This window comes from Alosa pseudoharengus, unplaced genomic scaffold (assembly GCF_046254945.1).
Source record: "Alosa pseudoharengus isolate Yale_2024_CS ecotype anadromous, Long Island Sound unplaced genomic scaffold, YU_APseudo_1.1 YU_APseudo_1.1_scf_2, whole genome shotgun sequence".
Taxonomy (NCBI): domain Eukaryota; kingdom Metazoa; phylum Chordata; class Actinopteri; order Clupeiformes; family Clupeidae; genus Alosa; species Alosa pseudoharengus.
In genome coordinates, this window is record NW_027468663.1 from 58,414,205 (window position 1) to 58,423,728 (window position 9,524).

A 9,524-nucleotide genomic window follows, 5' to 3' on the forward strand; every position below is an offset into this window, starting at 1 on the left:
GTGTGTGTGTGTGTGTGTGTGTGTGTGTGTTTGCCTGTACAGCATGAAGCAGCTGAAGAAACTGCTCCGTTGGAGAGGGGGGTTGTCACGACAACAGGTGAAGGCGGTCATGGAGATGAGAATGATGGAGTCACCAAGGCAACAACCCTGGACCTGCTGCTGTTGGTGTCGCTGAGTCGGGCTTTGTGGATGCCATGGTAACCAATATAAACACCAAGAGGAGCCACCAGAGTTACACACACACACACACACACACACACAATAGCTACTGTACATTCCCTAAAACAATAATTTATATTTTGAAATAAAAGAAAAACTGAAAATGGCTTTGTGATGATTTCATTCTCTCTCACACACACACACACATTTACATGTATTAATTTGGGGACTAGGAACCGAGGTTCCACCACAGACAGTAAAGTGGATTTGAGGGGTCTCACAGTCAGACTGCTTCCGTGTGAGCAGGAGAGATAAACTAGAGCCCAGACTCAGCTGTGTAGCACAGTACTCACCAGTGCTGCCAGATGTACGATAATTATCTTATTCGTACGATAATTTTGAACTCTGTACGATGTGCGACCTCTGTACGATCGATAATTATCGTATTTGTACGATCATTTTGACCTGTGTACGATGTACGATCGATAATTATCGTATAATTATCGTATTTGTACGATCATTTTGACCTCTGTACGATGTACGATTGATACTTATCGTATTTGTAAGATCATTTTGACCTCTGTACGATTGTAAGGGGACCGATCAGTGAGGCATGAGGACACAAGGAGGTTTAGTTCAAAATGGAGGGTTTTATTACCCAAAAAATGATCAAACTGACAAAGTCCACAAACTGATAATTAGGCCTATAAAAGAGGTCAACCAAAAGTATAATGGCACTAAAGACACAACTGACGTGACGTAGACTGAACAAAAAACTGACCTGACACAATGAAACAAAAGGGAACATATATATCGGCTTGGCCAAACCAAAGAACACAAACAGGGGATACACTAAATACATAGACTTAAATCATAACACAGAGCAAAGTAACTAAGGCCAAATTCCCCCCTCGGGCACATGGCAGACGTGGTACGGTCTAATAGGTCGGCACCCAGACTTAGGTCCTCTCAGCCCTCAGCCACGCCTTTGCCCAACCAGGAAGGAAACACGCCCAACGCTCAGCCCAGGTAACTCAAGACAAAAGAAACATATGATTAGTAACAAACAACTTATATAACCTTACAGTGTTAAAATGTGTGCACCCATATAAAACAATGTAAGGCTAAAGTGCAAAAACTAATAAAGTAAATAAATGAAACAAAATGTTGAGTGAGTTATTTGAATAGAATAGCACATGTGACTGCAAACAATAAAATGTGCAGCAAATTCATGATTTACCAAAAGAAACTAATAATGTGCATTTGTAAAGTGAGGGCTTGCGTTACCATGTGTGGCTGTGTCCATCTCAACGATGTACGATCGATACTTATCGTATTTGTACGATCACTTTGACCATTTTGTCCCATAATGTACAATAATTTCAGAGTTTTCAGTCGTTCGTCCAAACACACATCCGCTTCTCTCTCTGACCCCGAATTGATTTGCAGGCTCGCCTGCCTGCACGCAAGTAGGCTATGTATACACCAGGTATATACAAACACAGGCACCACACGGTGTCGGCCGCACATCTACACTACACTATACTATTTGCTACACTACAGTTTTTGCCGAAGAGAGTTCAGTTTAGATCAGTTTAACAAAACGAAGCAGTAAAGTGCTAAAAAAAATGACTTCAGAAAGGGAAGGTGAGGACAGTGGAGGGGGCGAAGAGGAAGTCTGAAGAGCAGTGGAAAAGTAAGCATAGGCCTGTATGCATCATAGTTTAATCAAAGTCCTTTTAGGCAAGTCCCTCCACACGGCGGCCATATTGCAACGCTTTTTGGGCACTGTGTGTCTCTATTCATTGATCTGTCCAAAGCGTTTGACACTGTTGACCATAACATACTAGTTAACAGACTGATCAGTATAGGTATGTCTCAGCACTCTGTGGGCTGGTTTGTCAACTATCTCACGGATAGGACTCAAGCTACGCAAGTTGCAGGCCTGACGTCAAAATATGCATCAATCTGTAAAGGGGTCCCCCAGGGCTCTGTTCTGGGCCCACTTTTATTCACTATTTATATAAACTGTCTGGGGGAGAATGTGCAACATGCATTTTTCCATTTTTATGCAGACGACACTGTTATTTATTGTTGTGCTGCTACCATAAGGAAGGCATTTGAGCTTTTGCAAACTGCTTTTCACAGAGTGCAAGCACAGCTTTATCAATTAAAGCTTGTGCCTAATGCTGAGAAGACCAAAGTAATGGTCTTTTCAAACTCAAGGAAGAATGAGTTAGACCTGAATATTGTTACCAATCAGGGTAAAACAATTGAGATAGTTTCATCTTATAAATACTTAGGATTTTTAATTGATGACCACCTTTCTTTTAAGCTTCATATACAGAACTTAGTGAAAAAGTTGAAATTGAAGCCAGGTTTTTTCTTTAGGAACAAATCTTGTTTTACTTTTTCTGCCAGAAAAAGGCTAGTCGATGCCACATTTCTTCCTATTATTGATTATGGTGATCTGTTGTACATGAATGCCCTATCAAAGTGTCTTCAGATGTTGGATGCTGTGTATCATGGAGCTTTAAGGTTCATTTCAAATTGCAGACCCCTCACTCATCACTGTTCACTTTACTCCACAGTGAATTTGCCCTCTCTGTCAAATCGCCGACTTACGCACCTCTATATCTTCATATATAAGGGCATTATAGGCAGGCTTCCATGTTACATGTCTGAATTTCTTTCTTTTACACAGAGTACTTATTATGCCTTAAGGTCTCAGAACACTATTTTATTGAATGTACCTCAAGCCCGGACAGAGTTGTTCAAGAAGGCTTTCATGTTTGCTGCACTTTCTGCTTGGAATGAACTACAGAAAACACTCAAACTACAGTGTCTAATTTCCTTAAATGATTTTAAGGTGTTGTTAAAGCCATAGAACATGAGTCCATCCAGTGCAAATGTTTTAATTAATGGCACTTTTATTTAATCTGGAATGCACTTGAGTTGTCTTTGCCTCTTTTGTGTTTGTTTTGTGATTGTGATGTGTAACTATTTGTTCTGCTATCTTGGCCAGGTCTCTCTTGAAAAAGAGATTTTATATCTCAATGAGACTACCCTGGTTAAATAAAGGTTATAATAATAACTAGAAATGCAATTCCAAGGAATTACCAGTGCATGAAAATGCTAAAGTTGTGATGTAAAATATCATGTATAGTTAAAACAGATAATACAGAGATGGTTACTGCGGTGATGCTAGGATAGACATGGTGGTTGCATAGCTTAATAAAAGTTGATAGTTTAAAAGTAGACTGTTTAAAAGCTGAATGTAGATAGTTTAAAAGTTGTTGATAGACAGTAGATAGTTTAAAAGTTGTTGATAGACAGCTAGTTTAATAGATAGTTCAATGATAGTTTAAAAGTAGACCGTTTAAAAGTTGAAGGTAAATAGTTTAAAAGTTGTTGACAGACTGGAAGTTGAATGAATGTTGATATTCAAATAGTTTAATGGCTGTGTATAGGTAGATATTTGACGATAACTGAAAGTTGGAACGGCTCTAATGTTTGCTAGCAGTTATGCTAAGATTTTTAATTCTGTTAACCATGCTACTTAGCTAATGTTTTATAGCAGTGCTAGCAATGCTAACATGTTAACCATGGTACCTAGCTAACTTAACTAACATTTTCTAGCAGTTTTGCTAAACATGTTAAATATGCTAGCAATGTTAGCATGCTAACTATGTTAACCATGTTACTTAGCTAACTTAGCTAATCATTTTTGGCAGTTATGCTAACTATGCTAACTAACATGCTAACATGTTAGCATGCTAACTATGCTAACCATGTTACTTAGCTAACCTAGCTAATCATTTTTAGCAGTTTTGCTAAAAATGCTAACTAAAATGTTAGCATGCTAACTATGCTAACCATGTCACTTAGCTAACTTAGCTAATCATTTTTAACAGTTTTGTTAAAAATGCTAACTAGCATGTTAACATCTTAACTATGCTAACCATGTTACTTAGCTAACTTAGCTAATCATTTATAACAGTTATGCTAACTATGCTAACTAGCATGCTAACATGCTAATTATGCTAACCATGTTACTTAGCTAACCTAGCTAATCATTTTTAGCAGTTTTGTTAAAAATGCTAACTAGCATGCTAGCATGCTAACTATGCTAACCATGTGACTTAGCTAACCTAGCTAATAATTTTTAGCAGTTTTGTTAGCAATGCTAACTTTGTTAACCATGCTAACTAGCTACAGTGGGTAGGAGTCATAGTTGATGAAAAGTGTTGACATAGTTGATGACAAGTTAAAAGTTGTTGATAGACAGCTAGTGAATGTATATAGTTTAAAAGTTTAAAAGTTGAATGTAGATAGTTTAAAAGTTGTTGATAGACAGCTAGTTTAATAGATAGATAGTTTAATGATAGTTTAAAAGTAGACCGTTTAAAAGTTGAATGTAAAAAGTTCAGTAGGTTACATTGTTTAACAGTGGATTATTGTAGTGAGGACTTTTATTTTGAAACAGTTTTGGGCAGAGGAAACAGTTGAATAGGATGTGTAGTCTTAATTGACCCAGATTGTATGCTTAAAGCCTGAGGCTGCAGGTGGCCTGAACACCTGCCATAGGATTCTAATTGCTTAAAGCCTGTGGTGCAGGTTAAACAACACTTTCAATTAATGGGTACATTAAGCACTCAAGATATGTATATAAAGTTAGATATGTCTCCAAAATGGTGTTAAAGTCCAGTTTTTGGATTTTTTGTTAGTAACGGTTATTTTTTACGCAATTCGGCGATGACGTCATATGAGGTAGACGTGGTGGAAGCTATCTTTTACAGTCTATGGGTGGAAGCAGAGATAAGAAGGAATCCGACCTGCGGTCATATCCCTGTCCCACCCCATCTCTCTCTCCCACTTACTTACTGTCTCACTATTCACTGTCCTATACAAATAAAGGCAAAAAGCCCAAAAAATATACTATACTATAAATATAAAAAAGATCTTTGGTGGAAGTAGCCTCAGCCTTATAGCAGCTACTAGAACTAGCACTGGCGTCTAACTGGGATGAGGTGGCAAGACCCACAGTTAACATTTATGATGGCCCACAGCCATATAATTTTGAACCGGTTAGACGTGAGAGGGCGAATGGGGAAATACCGAGAGCTGATGGCCATCAAAGAGAAATAAATGCATGGTCAGAGGAGAATCACTGGAGAGTTGGTGAAGTGTCCTGGTGAGTTGCTAGCGCAGCAACGAGCGCTGGAGCTAGTCTATGAATAGCAGTGGGTAGCCTACAATAACAACTTTTTTTACTGTCGAGTGAAAGTCAACGTTTTCTTTATATCTAGTGACAGTGATTATGTCGTTGGCTCAGATAAGTACCCTAAACTTAGTCAGAAGATCTAGAAATAGAAGGCATATTATGCTAGCTATGTAGCTTGACCCACCTGTAAACCCCTATGTTTATTTCTAAGCTTTCAGGCTACCTCTTTCTCCGGTGAAAATGTTGTTTGCAAACGTAGCCGACGCCGAGTAGGCTGGTCGTGTCTTCAGTGTGATTATAGTGCTAGTTTTCCCCGTGATTGACATTGTCATTGACACCGTCAGGGTACCGCTTACCGGGAGAGAGTAATAAGCGTGTCTGTGTCGCTGTGTTTGGCAAATTGTGTCTGTGTGGGCGGTGTCGTCCCATGGAAACTGTGGTGGAGAGCTTGTGTTGAAGGGAGGTGAGCGCGTTTTGGTCGTTGAGGAGCTCACCCCGCGGCCAGCAAATAACGTGCCTAACACAGCGTCCTGGATTTGAGGCATGCTGCCTGAATCCGTTTGTGCTACACATAGCATACTCACACTCCAGGCAAGATCATGGTCCCCTTCAAGCCAGCACGCACGAGTATGTTCATGGTTTATGTTTACTTTAACAATCTTTTTACACTGAGTTCTTTGAACCAACAGTTATAGGAGAGAGGAGATGTGTTGCATACACAATAAACATGCATAAGACACAGGCTTAAAATGACGTCTCCAACCTACTTACAGAGTTTTAAACTGAACAATCTTTCCTACTTATCCCTATGCAATACCGGTACACTGTGTACAGGCAGGCTATACGCTGGGCTTATGGGGTTTTAGGCAGGAGTATAAAGGAAGCCTCTACCCTCTTGTGTGGTTTCACCATCAGACAACAATTCCAAAGTGGTGACCAGACCTATCAGGGCTTTCAATGGCCTCGTTTAGATGAAAATGAATAAAAAGAATTGTTATGCTTATTCTGTTGTGATCGCTCCATTGCCCTTAAAATGTTATAAAGTACACAGAACACATGAATTTTGATTAAAAACAAACAGTTTATTGGCATTGCTTGTAATGGTTACTGAACATTTAAACATTTACTGAACAAGGACAAAGACAGGTTGGAAGTAAACAAATCTATAAAAAAAAAATGGTTAGCCGCTTTGACAAACCATACAAGGATACAAGGAAGTTTATTGTCACATGCATATAGTTACTGGAAGTAAGAAATGCAGTGAAATTATGTCTGGTGTCAGCCTATTTGTGCATTAATGGGGGGGGGGGGGGGGTAAAAAGTGCAGTAGAAGAGGGGTTTAGTAGATTAAGTGGCAAGGGTTGCATAAGAAAGGTGGGAGAGGATTGGAATTGGGGGGGGGGGGGGGGGGGGGCACCAAGGAGCACCCATAAGCAACAGGGGCAAGGAAAAACTCCCTTACCAAGAAAGAAACCTTGGGCAGATCCACGGCTCAAAGGGCTAACCCAACTGCCAGGGGTCTTGGTGTGTGTGTTGGGGGGATGACAGGGGAGATGGGATAGTGTGCTGTGTATGTGGGGAGAGGGCAGTGTGCAATATGTGTGTTGGAGAAGCTTCCTCATGAGACAATGTGCTGTGTATGGGGGGGGTGGGGGCAGTGTTCTGTAAGTATGTTGGGGATGTGTGTTGGAGAAGCTTCCTGATGAAATAATGTGCTGTGTATGTAGGGGAGAGGGGGGGGGGGCAGTGTACTGCAAGTATGGTGAAGGGACTTACTATTGCAAGCAGAGTACTGTATGTATGATGTATGTGAGTGATGACAGTGAAGATGTGTGTGTGGGCGGGAGGGGAGTGGAGCAGTGACTGTGTGTGTGTGTGTGGGTAGGTGGGGGCAGTGTGCTGTAAGTATGTAGAGGATGTGTGTTGGAGAAGATCCTGAAGACAATGTGCTGTGTATGTAGGGGGGGGGGGGCAGTGTGCAGCAAGTATGTAGAGGAGGCTTACTGTAGCAAGCAGTGTGCTGTATGTATGTGAGGTGATGACAGTGATGATGTAAGTGTGTGTTTTTTGTGTGCGTGTTGGGGATGGGGGTGGGGTGGGGGGGGTACACATACAAGGAACACTGATGAAGGGCTAGACGCGAAACGTTTGCACCTTGTTTCTTTGGCCTGCAATAGTGTGGTCTTACCTGAGGGTCAGCTGATGGTTCTCTTTCTCACACACAAACCCATGATATTTCATGCATGCATACTGTACATGCAGTGATACATGCAAAAGCACATCAAGCAGACACACAGTGAGCCCAGACAACACCGCACACAGAGGTTGACAAGGCACAGGTAAAATGATTGGTAAATTATTTTGAATTACATACAAGAAATGTCATGCAAATAACAACAAAAAAGAAAATCCAAGCACACAGACAGAGGAGCAGACATGCAGCACCCCTTGAATGGGGTATAGCGACAATTATTACCACTTACATAACCAATACAGTATAACACTCAAATATGATGACATCACAAACCAACAGACTAAAGCCAGCCTGGTACACCTGTGTCCCAGCATCAGAAGTGGAGGTGGGCAAGGGCTGATCCCCAGTATCACACTGTCCATGGTCTCCTGCTGTGAGGCGTCTGTCAACATCTTGTGAAAACAAATATAAAAAAGGTCAGCGAAGAGGGTACACAAGAGAAAAAAGATTACAGTACAGTGGACCCTGATATGCGCTACTCGATGTATTAAAAAATACATGAAAGACATTCAGAACATATTTGATGATGTTGAAGGTTACTGTTAAATGTTTACATCAATACTAGTGGTAATAAATGTCTAGAGTGCATGTGGTGCATAAACTCTATGAGGTAGCGCATTTACTGTATTGGGAGGTAGCTAAACTCTGAAGTGAGAAGTGGATAAACTCTGTTTCTGAAATGTCAGAGGTGGGTAAACTGTGTTTACTTGCGTTAGCCTCCACTACAGCCCTGGTGACACGGTCATGGCCAAATATATGTGAAAGAGAACCGTAGCAGTCTAACACAAAACGCAAACACACTGTTTAGTTGTGAAGGCTGCTTGATGATCACCACCACTGATCCCAACGCTAGCCATGATGCTTTCATGACGATATGGACATTTACTTCAGGGCAATTTTGTTTTGGCTCATATTCGTGAATCACGAAATATCCTCTAATGTCAGACTGATCATGATTGTAGTGGAGGCTGTGTCAAAGGGAACACGGTATGCAAAATACACACAGAGCTAGCTAACGTGCAGCTTGTAAACATTAGCATGATGCTTACCGTGGCAATATCTCGCTTGCGGCAGACGGTGTCTCTGGACCTCGGGACAGGGCAGGCAGAGAGGTTTGCATGCACAGACGGCAAAGCGGTAGGAATTAACTTCACCATCCTCTCACTCTTTAAACCAAGTGAGACCATCTTGGCATCCCCTGAGTGGTAATCCTCCTCCTTGAAATGCGCGCTGCATATTCTCGAGAAGGCGGTGACGGAGCTAGCTGAAAAATCTGCCCACCTAACCTTGACAAATTGCACCTAGCTTCGGAAGATCCCTTTGTCCTTGGGGAAGCAATGGACCCTAAGTCCAGTTTTGCTGGAGTTCTTGCACCCGGCACAAACACAGTAGTAAACCATTTTATCTATTTATTTATATATCTACTCTCTCCCTCTCTCCATCAGCTATCTATGTTATGTTATGCTATGCTATCTCTCACTACTATCTATATATGCTATCTCTCTCTCACTATCTATCTATCTATCTATCTATCTATCTATCTATCTATCTATCTATCTATCTCTATATATCTATCTATCTAGGCTATCTTTATCTTTATATTTACTTATATATCTGACACTGTTACTCTCTCACTAGCTGCTACTCTCACTAATCGTCTTCTCTCTCAATGGTATCAAGGCGGCCTTTCCTATGTCGTCCCAAAACGAGTACCTCATGTGACGTCATGGAATGCATTGTGGGAGAAATAAGAATCTTCGCAAACCTGTTGATTACTGCTAAATATCACCTACTTTTCCTTATTATATTTCTTTTTTGTGATACTTTACAACATCAAATACAATTTATAATTGTTTAAATGTTTATTACCAACTAGAAAATTGCCAG